Source organism: Procambarus clarkii, chromosome 9 (genome assembly GCF_040958095.1).
Source record: "Procambarus clarkii isolate CNS0578487 chromosome 9, FALCON_Pclarkii_2.0, whole genome shotgun sequence".
In the NCBI taxonomy this organism is placed as follows: domain Eukaryota; kingdom Metazoa; phylum Arthropoda; class Malacostraca; order Decapoda; family Cambaridae; genus Procambarus; species Procambarus clarkii.
The window spans coordinates 10,860,904-10,873,913 of NC_091158.1; the positions used below are offsets into that span (position 1 = coordinate 10,860,904).

Below are 13,010 nucleotides of genomic sequence, written 5' to 3' on the forward strand. Positions count from 1 at the left end.
GATGCAAGTTAGCCTTTGCTAAAGATGCCAGATAACCTCGGCAGAGACGCATCTTAGCTCTCACTCACTTGTCTTACAAGTAAAACTCAAATCCGAATTTCATTAGATTTCGACCGAGGTAGCGAGTAAAAATAAATAGGAAATTATTGTTAACTGCTGTTTGATGCTAGCAAGAATGGTTACAGGGGAAAGCATTTGGAAGCAGTTGTGAGGCAATTGCCTACATGTTAAGTCCCTTAAGTGAAGAACTAAGAGTGATGAATACTGACGTTTCTCAAGATTAACTTTTTGCTTTTTTATTCAAAGCCAGGAGGGCAAGATTACAGATGCATTCATATACGAATAATTAATGCTGCTAGTGTAGTTTTAGTTGTTGAAGTAAATGTTCCATGTGACAAAAACAAAGTTCATTACCTAGATATATGAACATTTGATATCATGCATCGAACGTTATGACAGGAGTAATGTGATCAAGTTCTCTGAGAACTGGGTATTGTATTATTATTGTCCTTCGTTCACTCAACGTCAGATAAGCCGGATAATATTTAACATATGAGGAAGCTACGGAACATGGATGCTTCCAGTCTATGAAACAACATTTGCTGCCAATCACTTACCAGTTGTGAATGTCACTAAATAATATCTGGTGTACAGTATCTCGTGAACCAGCTGGTACTGGTTCCCTTACATCAACCCCGGCTTGGTTGATGTACCCAGGTTCTCTCTGCCCTGTGGTGAGTTCTATGATGCCCACCATATTCACAGTGTCTGTTATGTCATTCATGCCTGGCATACGCATCATTCCACTCATGGTCGATGTCTCCATTATTTCTTTGTATGGTATGTATTTGAGGAGTGGGATGATCGCTGACAAGAAACTGACGAAGGCGAACACTAGCAGGATACCCATGTATTCCCATGCATGAGCTGCCGTGATAGAGGAGATATAAGTGTTGGTGGTAAATCTTCGGTCCAATGGTGATCCATGACGAGCCACTTGAATGTTAGCCTCTTCAGACCCTATCAATGGGGATTTTTCACCACTAAGACTGACATCTTGAAGGTCAGCTAGCAGGTCAGTGTGTGCAGCAGCTGAAGCTTGTTTATAATGAGCCTGGACGTGTGAGGCAGCCTGTTGATGCGAAGGTGAACTAAAGGAGGCTGAAGAAGTCTCTCTCACAATGCTGCTACTCTTGACGACGTTGGAGACGAAGCCCGAGAACGTCTTGTCTTTCTCATGCGACCCATTTTCTTTGAGGGACGTGAGGTGTGAGTGAGGAACCTCGTTTTGTCCTGCGCTAGATCCTCTATCATTCCTATTCTGCTTCGTTCCAAGGTTACAATACAAGTTGGCAATATCTTAGTAAGTTCATCACACTTGATAAAGAAGATACTATTCTGTATCACTTACCAGTAATACATGGTGTAGCATTACTGGTTTACACCTCATTATTACAAATGACTATTGTTTGTGAGAAGCTAGCACAAATATACTTAATACTTATAATTACACTGACAACTGTGACTCATTATTCTTAAACATTATAACAATAATTTTTTGTAAAATTAAGGAGAGAGCAGTGTTCCTTATAATGTAAATACATATAAAGGTAAAATAACTGACAATATATGGCAACTAACAACAATGGACTTCTCTCTGTTTTTCTTAATGAAGATAAGTCTTCGCGGATTTATTCTTGAGACCAATATCTTAAATACGCCTCATAAATTTAACTCCTTTTGTAACATCCAACAATGCTGAAGATTATTTAGAACGTTAGTTTAAGCCATTAACAAGGAATGAACGAGACCTCACTGGTCATCTGAGATAAGGGCTTCTCATTCACCATGATTGAGAGTCATGGTGTTAGACAGGTAAGGTGAAACTTTGAAGGAAGGTGGTATGTATTTGCAGGCTGGTTGCAAACAGCATAGAGCAGTGCTATTAAGGGTGATGCAGGAACAGCAAGACGCCACGTTCCATTAACTTCCAGGCGAGGCTCAAAGATGTGCAAGAAAGGTCAAGGTGTTTATTTCTGGTGCTGTTGCAGTGATATAATGAATACAAAGCGTGAGTATGAATGGTGCTGATGTGAATATATGGATCTGACATCGTTAGAGAATGTGTGCATTTAGTGATGAAGCAAGTGGTAAGTACGCTAGTATGGCAAACATGTGCGGTTGGATGCTGTAGATGAATCGAGGCAGAGAAAGTTGAAGGAAGAGAACGTGGAGAGCATTACGGTGTTCAGGCGAGGATAGACTCAACATAGTTGACAGCGCGGCTGAGGACGCGCCTCACCAACACGGCCGCCCGGTCTTGTGCCTGTTGGGAGAGAGAACGTTGAGGCAGGGCAGGGCGAGAAGAGGTGAAGCACCTTCACACCACATTATATCAGCAAAAGGTTGGCCACGCTTCGTTACTTCAATGATAGTGAACTCTTCACAAGAACACAGCTGTGAACGACTCATAATTTGTATGATAATGTTGGTGATGGTAGAGCAGTGTCTGAGTGAGAAGCTGTATAGTGAGGGACGACTGTGGTCACTAACACGGCGTCAGCTGTTTCATCAACCTGTCCTAATAGAACGTCGCATTTTGACGTATACTCTAAGGACAAAAATTGTCGTATTAGAAAATGGAAGCGGCTCGCAAAATTGACACTCCCGTTTTCTGTTTTAGGTCCTCTGATATGATAGGATAAGGGCACTTTAGTACGACAGTTTCTTGACGTTGGGAAGTCTTAGGAGAACGGGCTGGTTTCATCACACGACTTGGCATGGTCACGCTAATTACTGCTCGTGATCAGTGAATGACAGACCATGTCAACACTTAATTCAATTATGTTATCATTGCTGGTCTCTTTGCGAGATAAATTTTGTTAGTTTCCATATTATACACTACTTTGAAATTTATATAGGCCAATAATGTTATCTGTTTATGGTGGTTGGAAGCACAGTTGAAAATAATTTTTGCTGGTCAAGCGTTAGTCTCGAAGGCAACCTGCGTAGGGACGCCAACACTTGCCGCCTGCGCCCCATTACCGATTACCCATTAATTTTAAGACGAATTATTGAATATATACGTCTATTCAACGTCACTGATCTCGATGTTAAGGGACATGTAATGAGTCCTAGTCAATTTCATGTTTAGAATATTTTACATTGGCTTTAACAGTACAAAAGCCTTAACAATACTCGCTTATTATACTTTTTTAAATTGCTCAATATTACATACTTGTTTGCCGTGAGGCGAACTTCACAATAATATATATACTGTTACTTAGCAATTATAGTGCATACTCTTTTTGACAAAATAGCAATTACTAATGTAATTATTATATTTTGTGGTAGCCTAAGCTATTATAAAATAGCTATAAATAATTATCATAACTAAAAAATTATTTACAGATTTTTTTATAAAGATTTAAGACATCTAACAAAAAATATAGTTAATTTTTGAAATTCTCAGAAATATTTATATTACGTAAAATACACACAGAATACGTACTACATACAGTGCACTTTCCAAAATCTGGACCTCCCTATAAGGGATCCCCCCCTCCTAAGCAATAGCTAAAATACTCCTACCAAATCGCTCCTCCGAAATTAGGAATTTTCGGAAACAAATATCAATTCTGGATGGGTTGCAGGGGAGTCTAGATTGGTCGTAGGTTCGTAATTTTCAGTAATTTTCACCATCGTATTTTATTCCTTTTTGATTAACTTGTTGTTTTCATTATAAATATTATTACAATTAATGAACCGATATTTAATTTATCTAAACTTGAAATTAACTATAAATTGTTCAAAAGTGTTTTATGTGGAGCTTATTCCGAAGCATCGAAGCTTGTGAAGACGCGCGTACCGAGCATGTGTTTATCTGGGAGTGCTGCGTGACCTCTCGGTAATTATCGGTTTTCACTGCTTAAAACGTGGCTCTGGATATATCATTACTTGCAAGCTGAAGCCATGTCATCCAGCAAGATACGTACATCAGGTAAGTGTAGAACGAACTTCCATACTAAGGATAAGAAAGTTGAGTTATTAGAGAAACGTGGTTTGGGCGGGGGCTGGGAGAGGCGGCAAGCAGCTGGCTGGGGAGTATTGGTGCTAGTATTAGTTCTGTGTCCCTCGTAGAGAAAGCAAGTGAACTAGATTATGGCGTTTGAGTAAAAGGGAGAACAGTGGTGGTACGAACAGTGACAGGAAAACGTTGAAACCTTCTAAATGTGAGAATTTGGGACGATACCGTGTACCAGTTAAATGTTTATTTACATCACTGAAGCTGAGGCGGCGCAGTCATGGCTGGTAATTCAAATAATAGCATGAACCACGTGTGTTGAGGATGGCTGCAGAGTTTAACGGACAACATGATAGCACAAGGAACCACATTTTCTTGGCACGATGACCAATACAAAGCTCTTGTAAAAAATGGTATGTGAAAACATTGTTTTTCTTGCCTGTTATTTAAGTGCATTCAAAGTTTATATATTACTAGTATGTATAAATATGCAAAAATATTTATATACTGTACTATGGTGTGGTTAGGCAAACTCACTAGACAAGGATGTTTAGTATGCTGGAGTATTCGTGAAGATGGGATGTGCGATCCCATCCTCTTCGGTGGGATGTGCGATCCCATCCTCTTCGGTGGGATGTGCGAGACGGGTTAGCAACAATTATCACAGGTACTCTACAAACGCCACCATAAAGGAACGGAACTTTACAGTGTTAGTCTATAAATCCTGGCAAACTGAATATCCTTTTTAATGTTTTAAAATTATTTAAACCGTAAGTGAAAGCAATGCCAACGTATCCAAAGCTAAAGACCAACCGAAGATTTTTCAGTTACATCAGCTGCCTGGAAGTGTTCAAAGCTAGAATCAGAGCATCGTGGTTGAGGAGGTGAAGTAGCAACCTGAGGAGCTAGATCTTTCATGACAATCAAAGAAGGCTGCTGAAGAAGTAAAGAATCCTTAAAATGCTTAATTGAAAATAAAATTACTACAAAATAGATACAAGACAGCTGCCATACCTATATATATTATTTAAATATGATCTGGGATAGAAAAGGAGCTCTAGACTTATATCACTGACATGTATGCCTTAGAAGATCCTAGCTAGATTAATCAGGATTAATCCTCTAGTCTCTAGTTAAGCTAGAGGCTTGCTTAACACCTAGAAGAGACATATTTCATAAAAAAACATAAGGTTTGCAGTAGCAAGGCTGACAGCCCGCTTGCTTTCATAACTCACTGTATTTCCCATTTCTAAACTTTCCTTCACCTGTACCTCTCCATCCTCTTTACTCCCTTCCCCCCCAAAAAAATATATGTGTGGAACATGTTAAGTTATATAACAACAAGCTAACGATTAAAGAGGGCAGAGTAGGATAGGCTGACTGCATGTTCCGAATTGTCAAAAAAGCCTACTCTGTTATGCTGAACCAAAATTGTAAAGCAAGTGCGAATAACTGGAAGCAAATTAAATTTACGAGAAAAAGTAAGAATTGAATCACATAAGATGTAGAGAGTAATAGTGAAAAGAGATACCAGAATAGAGGGAAGTAACAAACTGGGCACCACAGGGAGCAGTACCATTGTCCACACTGTTCCTGACTAGCTGAAGAAGTATGGTTCTACATGTCAGTGTTTGTGAGCAGAGCCAAGACTAAGGCCAGAGGGTAAGGTAATTATCAGGAGAAAACACTAACTCATTACGACTGTATAACAGAAAGGAAGGGATATGAGGATAAGGATTTTGGAACTCAGAAGAACTGCAGAATGTTGCAGTAAGACCTAGACAAACTAGATATCTGTTTGAAAATGTCTGCTTGACTTTAGTCCAAGCAAAGATGATAAGATTGATGAGAGGGTGAGGAGGATGAGGGGAAGACAGCTGCTTGAACAAACTAAACACCAAGCGTTTCCTCACCAAGCCCTTGCGAGATTCACGATATTGCACACTGCTACCTTAAAAAATAGAGTATTTCTCCAGTGTGGCCTCCCCCACCTAAATAAGCATAAAGCAAAATGGAGAATGTCTAAAGGTACGCAACATGCCTGGTCCTTGAACATAAAGTACAGAACTACTTCGAAAGGCCAGATTAGACCTCGCTGTCGTAAATATTTAGAGACTGAACAGACAAGATTGTTGAAGGCACTGATAGAGTTGGCACAAACTAAATATTTAGTGTGAGTAGAGGTAGGACAAAACAGCATGGGGGTGGAAACTATAAACTCAGATGAGCCATATGAGGCACTTTTCAGTGTATGAGTTGTGTTCAAGTGGAATAAACTTGAATGGGAATTAATTGAGGCTGACTATACATTGTTTGAAAAGTAGATATGATACGAAGCAAATTGATTATGCATAGTATTAGGTGACTGGGAACTAATACAGTATACTCTTTACTCTCTCACATACACACACACACACAGGTGACGCCGTAGCAATTACTAAGGTTATTTTACTATTAGTAGGCTATGTGCGTATTCTCAGTGCATTTCAGTCTCTTAAGGTGCTCTTACCGTGGTATTTTAATTGAAAAATTAACTAACGACAACACAGCAATTACCTTTAAAATGGGGAACGTAATATAAAATTTAATGAAACACTTTCCAAAGGATTTAATGAAAAATACAAATTTAATACCTGTCACATTATCGCAAATAAAAACATAACATATAAGGGGATGATAAAGGATGTTTGACACAGTAAAGCAGGCATGTTATTTTTACCCTTTGCCATATACATCCGATCCATGAGGTAGTGCATGAATGCATTACCTCATATTAAGACTGAATCATAATAGGTTTATGAACACTGAATGCCAGTATTATTTAGTGAGCTGCTTAAATGTTAAATGATATCTAGCATGGGAACTCTACTGCCACGGGTCATGAAAGTGTGTTGGTCTGGTTAAAATCCATCTCAATCAAGCTACATTTCTACCCAGACCATTACCACATTTACACCGAGATCACAAAAGCATCTAAGCCCAACCCTCTAACACGCCACATTCCATGGTCAAAGCTAACCAGATCACTACTACTATAACAAACCACCACCAAACCTGTGGGATATAACCCACACTTCAAACCATCCAAACACTTTATATACCATCGACATCAAGTGCTAAAATTTGAAAAAAAACAATAAATTTAACTTGATATGTGATTAATTTTTTTATGTATTTATATATAGAAGAGTTCTTACAGTCTTGTACAGCCAGTAGCACGCATAGCGTTTATGGCAAGTCCTTACTCCTAATTTTCGCACACACACACATATCGCCAGGAAGTAGCCCGTAGCAGCTGGCTAACTCCCAGCTACCAATTTACTGCTAAGTGAACAGGTGCATCAGTGTAAAAGAAACTGCCCATTTGTTTCCGCCTCCGCCGGGGATCGAACCCGAACCCTTAGGACTACGAACCCCCGTAGCGCTGTCCACTCAGCCATCATGAATATATTTTCTCTCTAACAAAGATGCAGTAAACTTAATAGTTTTACATTACATATATATTTATATATATATATATATATATATATATATATATATATATATATATATATATATATATATATATATATATATATATATATATATATATATGTCGTACCTAGTAGCCAGAACGCACTTCTCAGCCTACTATTCAAGGCCCGATTTGCCTAATAAGCCAAGTTTTCCTGAATTAATATATTTACTATATTTTTTTTCTTATGAAATGATAAAGCAACCCTTTTCTCTATGTATGAGGTCAATTCTTTTTTATTGGAGTTAAAATTAACGTAGATATATGACCGAACCTAACCAACCCTACCTAACCTAACCTAACCTATATTTATAGGTAAGGTTAGGTTAGGTAGCCAAAAAAAGCTAGGTTAGGTTAGGTTAGGTAGGTTAGGTAGACGAAAAAACATTAATTCATGAAAACTTGGCTTATTAGGCAAATTGGGCCTTGAATAGTAGGCTGAGAAGTGCGTTCTGGCTATTAGGTACGACATATATATATATATATATATATATATATATATATATATATATATATATATATATATATATATATGTCGTACCTAATAGCCAGAACGCACTTCTCAGCCTACTATTCAAGGCCCGATTTGCCTAATAAGCCAAGTTTTCACGAATTATTGTTTTTTCGTCTACCTAACCTACCTAACCTAACCTAACCTAGCTTTTTTTGGCTACCTAACCTAACCTTACCTATAAATATAGGTTAGGTTAGGTTAGGTAGGGTTGGTTAGGTTCGGTCATATATCTACGTTAATTTTAACTCCAATAAAAAAAAATTGACCTCATACATAGAAAAAAGGGTTGCTTTATCATTTCATAAGAAAAAAAATTATAGTAAATATATTAATTCAGGAAAACTTGGCTTATTAGGCAAATCGGGCCTTGAATAGTAGGCTGAGAAGTGAGTTCTGGCTACTAGGTACGACATATATATATATATATATATATATGTTGTACCTAGTAGCCAGAACACAGTTTTTGGCCTACTATGCAAGGCCCAATTTGCCTTATAAGCAAGTTTTCCAGAATTTCAATATTTTTCTATTTTTTTTCCTATGAAATGATAAAGCTATTCATTTCATTATGTATGAGCTAATTTTTTTTAAATTTTAATTAAAACTAACGTAGATATATGACCGAACCTAACCAACCCTACCTAACCTAACCTATCTTAACCTTACCTAAACTAACATAACTAAATCAATAATTTATGTTCTTAATATAATATAAAAATAATATTTAAAACCAGTAGGAAACAATTTATTGAAAATAAAGAAAATCACTCGGCCTATTAGGCAAATAGGGCCTTGCATAATAGGCCGAGAAGTGTGTTCTGGTTACTAGGTCGACATATATATATAATTAACTAATATACTTATAACTACTACACCATGGGGACTTTTCTCTCCTTATTAAGTATATAGCCTCGTCCGTCCTCTCAACTCCCCAATCCCGGACTCACCGTATATCCAGCTTTGGGTTCCTTGGTGGCTGGAGAGATATAGTGCATGACGTTATCTACAAAGTTCCTGAGCATGTTCCTCCAGTCATAGTCCCGTAGGGGATACACGTAATTCGTCATAATCCTCTCCAAAAGGCCGGGCGTCTGTGGAGTAGCAGCAATGGTTAAATTGTGTGGACATGGAGAGGATGGGGGGTGGGATGTGTGCACACGCAGTAGAGCTCATGCACTGAAGCCAGGATTAAGGGCATAGGGAGATGCAAAAATAAAAAGGTAATGTGGAAAGCACTCATGGGCAAAATGCATGAAGAGAGTATGGGGTGATGTAGAAAAAAGTAATATGGAACACAGGCATTTAGTGTAGATATAGGAGAGCTTAGTGTAGATATAGAACTGGATAAAGCAGTGCTTAGGATGTGTGGCATGTTAGGTGTGAGGGGATTTATGGTGAAGAGGTATTGTGGGACTCAAGAGTAGGTTACTGAATTTTATTTTGGTGCGTTCGTGGGAGGGGATTTTATATAATATATATATAATATATATATATATTATATATATATATATATTATATATATATATATATAATATATATATATTATATTATATATATATATGTATATATATATATATATATATATATATATATATATATATATATATATATATATATATATATATTAAATATGACCGAAAAAGTAAGATTAATAATTCTAACACTGCTACCAATATATATATATATATTAAAAGGGGTACCACCTCTGGTGTAAATATAGGGACCCATACCCCTAGCCTTGGAGGAGAAAATAAAGAGTACTCAGAGAAGACCTTGTGGATCCTCACTGAACACTGATATTTTCTCCTACCACCACTATTCTTTTTGTATGTGTGTACATATATCTCACACACACACACACACACACATATATATCTATATATATATATATATATATATATATATATATATATATATATATATATATATATATATATAAGCTCAGTGTACTGGACTTATTTGAAATCTTGGAAGTACTAGTCAAATTATTGCACCATACTAATAACAGTGTTATAGTTGATGGAATAAAATAATATAGTTATCTAATGACCAGAATTTGGCATTAGTTATCATCTTGTAGTGCACATTCTTTAGTTATTTTTCCATGTGGAATAAGTTTGTCCTTACTAATTTTAATTATCTGCCGTACTCTAATGTTTTAATTCCTGTGTGAAAAACCTCAACTATTATTTTGCAAGAAATTGAATAATTAGTGGAAATATGGGCTATATGTCACCTGTTGAAGGGCGGACGAGGGTTTATGGTACTCTTGGGCTGAGGTGATAGTGAAGGCCGCCATCATCACACACACCACCACCATCACCATCACACCTCGGACCATCTTCCTGTGGAAGGCACCAACATTAAACACTACACATTGTATATGGTAGGATGAGGAACTAAATACCATAGGAAATGCAGCCTCGGCATCACATACTAAACATGGCAGGGAGAGAGAGCGGAATATTATAGGCGAGGTAGACTCATCAACACACTTCACTTGACATGGCGAATTTCATCTATATTATATAATAAAGTAGTTTCATCTCTGGCATTTATTTTATGTTGGGAAATTATATTATGCTATTGAGATACATAATTCAATCCGTCATTTAGTTTTCACTATGTATAACCAATCGATATAACCTAGAACAAATTAGTTGGGCTCACAGACTTGTAGAATGGGGCGGGGGGACGAGGGGTCTAAACATGGCTATGGAGCCACCTCATATGTGTGGAGAAAAAAACAGTTGATTGATTGACAGTTGAGAGGCAGACCCAAAGAGCCAAAGCTCTATCCCCGCAATCACAACTAGGTGAGTACCAGTTCATATTCACAATTGTGGTTGTGCGTGTGGATACAACCCCACTTTCTCCGGAAGGTTTCAGCGTTTCAAATGCAAATTTGTCAAGCAATTGAAAAAATAATAATATAGCGCAGAAACAGATGATTTCGAGATTTAGATAGTGATAATAATAATGAGTAGTCGGGGATTAACAAGTCCCCGACTGCACAGGTCGACAGTTACACCAAGGCGGCGCATGTGGCGCCGCCTTGGTGTAACTGTCGACCTCAAACTGTACATGATGTCTGGGTGTTGCCTACTAAGTAACCTCGTACAGCAAATGGAATGTTTCAAGCATAGGTTGGACAAATACATGAATGGGATAGGTTAGGTATAATGATGGAATGATTACATTTAAATGAGGGCTGCTTGCTAAGCTCAATAGGCTGTAGTATTCTTAAATATAATTTAAGTATTATACTAATTTTAGAATTAAGAATGAATAATAATACAGGATTAAATAATAATACTTAATTTAAGAATTAAGAATAATACAACAATTTAATACATCCGTGTGGTATTCCTAAACATTATTAAACGTATAAATCATTAATTGTTATTTGACTGCAAATACATGTCTGACAGTTAATTGTAGTTTACACAACCGGTAATCATATCCTGTTTTATTCACCAGTGTAGCCTAGCGATCTTAGCGTTACTGACAAATGGGAGTCTATATGCTAAATATTGGTGCTGGCAAGATAAGCCTACGCTACAGTGCTGTTGAACACAATGCATAAGGTCTACAAAATGTGGTATTGTATTATTAACTGTTGATGGGGTTTTATATTGGTGCCAAGAAAATAACCTCTAACTGCAACATTTATGTTGTAAATTGCAATATGATGGGAAATTCACCTCAAGTTGCTATACTAGTGTTCACTTATATACACTTAATTATCTACATTATCTATTTTTAATGTAACATAAACATGCTATATAGTTAATATTACCTAGTTGTATTTGATGGCTGCAATGCCAAAATATTTGAATTATTTTAAAAATTATATGACAAAAATCAAGATAATTTAATGACTCAGGCTATATTTTGCACAATAAATATATCACATTCTGCACACTCCAAAGTAAATGTTGAAGTTGCAAATAAAATATAGCACAAATTTTTATCCTACAGTTCACATTTGTGTAGCCCGTATTGTAGTAGGAGTGATAAATGTTACTTCTAATACATTTTATAATCTTTGCCCGTAATAACTGCCTCCAAATATTTATAATCAACTCTTCGTCAGTATAACTGTCGAAAGGAATGGATAACAGTGATCCCCACACAGCAAAACGAAGCACCACAGAGCTGTGTCTATCCTTATAACCCATTATCTCCCGAAGAAGTGCTCAAGAAGATGTGGTTGGCACGACGTATTTCAGCTACTGCTTGAAATTGGATCTATACTTCGTTTTACAAACATATCAATTCCCCTACTGGAAAAGCGCTGGTCATCTCTGATGCACTCCAAGAGCAACCATGTGAGCATTTATTTATTTATTTATTATTTATTTATTTATTTATTTATTTATTTATTTATTTATTTATTTATTTATATACAAAAAGGTACATTGGGATTGTGAGGATACATAGCATAGTAATTACATTCTTGTAAAGCCACGTACGCGCAGCGTTTCGGGCAGGTTCTTAATCTAAGAAAATTTTAAGTAGGTAAATACCAGCAAAATTTATAAAAATGATAACGATGATAATGATAAAAATGATAATGATAATGATAAAAATTATAAAACATTACAACAGAGACCACAAGACACACAAATCAGACAGGTATTGAACGTCTTATTGACGTGTCTATAGTGTAGTATGCATGTGTGTCCGTACACATACTCTGCACGTGTTGTCTCCGCACGTGTTTGCACGTGAGGTCTGACGTGGTCTAGCGGCGGCCTCGCCTGGTGTACCTTACGTGGTCTATCGTGTCTTCCTCGCTCTCAGTAGAGCGGCTCCCTTAATAAAGATTCCCTGTAGTTAATTGTAACTATTTACCTTTTCATGTACAGTTAGTAAAGCTTCCAAATCAAATCTTATTTCAAAACTTAATACTGTTATGTATAAATCTCTTAAAAAAAATTGTATTAATATGAGTG

At 36.8% G+C, this 13,010-nt stretch overlaps 1 protein-coding gene across 1 annotated transcript in view; it reads left to right on the top strand.

The window, feature by feature from the left end:
- Nucleotides 1-3,868: 3,868 nt before the first annotated feature.
- LOC123766240 (uncharacterized) overlaps nucleotides 3,869-13,010 on the top strand; it is a 208,907-nt gene continuing 199,765 nt past the window's right edge. The window contains exon 1 of the mRNA XM_069321141.1: nucleotides 3,869-4,000. The gene's annotated coding sequence lies outside the window, so the exon portion shown is untranslated. The remainder of the gene's footprint in view (nucleotides 4,001-13,010) is intronic.